The sequence below is a fragment of the Tenrec ecaudatus genome, chromosome X (assembly GCF_050624435.1).
Source record: "Tenrec ecaudatus isolate mTenEca1 chromosome X, mTenEca1.hap1, whole genome shotgun sequence".
NCBI classification, from domain to species: domain Eukaryota; kingdom Metazoa; phylum Chordata; class Mammalia; order Afrosoricida; family Tenrecidae; genus Tenrec; species Tenrec ecaudatus.
This window is the reverse complement of record NC_134548.1, coordinates 119234135-119236338: the sequence shown is the minus strand read 5'-3', so window position 1 is coordinate 119236338 and position 2204 is coordinate 119234135. Positions and strand designations below refer to the sequence as shown.

Below are 2204 nucleotides of genomic sequence, written 5' to 3'. Positions count from 1 at the left end.
TAGCTCTGTCTGTGTCTTCACTTACCTTGGTCACATTTTGCTTACTTCTCCCATATTGTGCATTCCCTTTCCCTTCACCAGGATTAATATGAGTCTACTATCTAATAATTGTTCCTCCCTGCCCCTCTCATCCCTGGTAATAATCCAAGAATGTTGCTTTCTATTTAAAAACTCATTATTGACTTTATAAAAGTGTTACCATTCAATATTTGTCCTTTCATGATTGACTTATTTCACTCAGCATAATGTTCTCCAGATTCATCTATGTTATAAGATGTTTTGTGGACTCATCATTATTCTTTATTGTTGCATATTATTCTCTTGCATGTATGTGTCATATTTTGTTTATTTGTTTATGGCTGGGGACAGTAGTATATGACAAGGTTGGGCTCTCTAAGCCCCTCCTCTACTTCAAGTGCTCTGGGTGGAAACTCGTGATGCAGGGATATTCACAGTTTGTTGGGTGTCGAGTTGGGCAAAGACTCTCCCGGAGTTGAGGACTTTTCTTCTAGTGCTGTTCGTGGGGCTGGGGGTCCATGGGAGCTCTTATTCCTTGGAGGCTATGTGGGCCATAAGATCATCCACTCTGTTGTAGCGAAATTCATTGTCATACCAGGAAATGAGATTGACAAAGTAGTTGTTGAGGCCAATGCAAGCCCCAATATCAAAGGTGGAAGAGTGAGTATCACTATTGAAGTCACAGGGCCAATTTGGTTCTCAGTGTAGCCCAGGATGCCCTTGAGGGAATCATGTCTTCTTAGCCACCTTCTTTTTACCTTTAAAAAATTCATTTTATTGGGGGCTCATACAACTCTTATCACAATCAATCCATCCATCCATTGTGTCAAGCACATTTGTACATTTGTTGCCATCATTATTCTCAAAACTTTGCTTTCTACTTGAGCCCTTGGTATCAGCTCCTCATTTTCCCCCTCCCTCCTTGATCCCCTCTCCTTCATGAACCCTTGATAATTTACAAATTATTATTATTTTTCATGTCTTACACCATCCGACGTCTCCCTTCACCCACTTTTCTGTTGTCCATCTGGACACCATCAGCTTTCTTCACCACTTTTGCTTACACAACCAATTGTCTTCAGCGATCATATTGGGAAGGTAAGCGCACAATTATATGATTTTTTGTTCTTTGATGCCTGAAACCTGATTCCTTCAACACCTCATGATCACACAGGCTGGTGTGCTTCTTCTTTGTGGGCTTTGTTCTTAGCCACCTTCTTGATGTCATCGTACTTAGAAGCTTTCTCCACACACCAGGTAAAATCCACGACCTATACATTGGGAGCGGAGACATGGAAGGTCATGACAATGAGTCTACCCTTCAGCTCTGGGTTAACCTTTCCCACAGCCTTGGCAGCACCAGTAGATGTGGAGATGAGGTTCTGTCAGTCCCACAGCCACCAGGCTGGAATTTCCCTAAGGGGCCATCGACTGTTTTCTGGGTGGCAGTGATGGCATGGACTGTGGTCATGAGTCGTTTCATGATACCAAAGCTGTCATGGATGACCTTGGCCGGGGTGGGGTGGGGGCACACAGTCGGTGGTGCAGGAGGCATTGCTGACAATCTTGATGGAGTTGTCACACTTCTTGTGGTTCACGGCCATCACAAACATGGGGGCATTGGCAGAGGAGCAGAGATGATCACCCTTTTGGCACCGCCCCTCAAGTGAGCCCCAGCCTTCTCCATGGTGATGAAGACACCAGTGGACTCTACAACATGCTCAGCACCATTTGCACTCCACTTGATGTTGGAGGGATCTCCCTCCTGGAAGATGGAGATGGCCATCCCACTGATAAGTTTCCTGTTCTTGGCCTTAATGGTGCCATTGAACTTGCCGTAGGAGGAATCATACTGAAACATGTAGACCATGTAGTTCAGGTCATTGATGCCACCAATGTCCACTTTGCCGGAGGTGAAAGCTGCCCTGGTGACCAGGCGCCCAATGCATCCAAATCTATTTACTCTGACCTTTACCATCTTGTTACTAGTCTGCAACTGGGACTGCACAGAAATGGGGAGATGTGACTGCTTGCTGCACAAGGAGGAGCACAGAACCACATTTTGTTTATCCATTCATCTATGGATGGACATTTATTTCCCTACTTTAGCAATTGTAAATAATGCTGCAACAGACGTGGGCACATATCTATTTGTGTCTCTGCTCTTACTTCTGTAGGATATGTGC

At 44.8% G+C, this 2204-nt stretch overlaps 1 pseudogene; it reads right to left on the bottom strand.

Moving 5' to 3' along the window:
* Positions 1-546: 546 nt before the first annotated feature.
* Positions 547-1996, bottom strand: LOC142433678 (glyceraldehyde-3-phosphate dehydrogenase-like; annotated as a pseudogene).
* Positions 1997-2204: the final 208 nt, after the last annotated feature.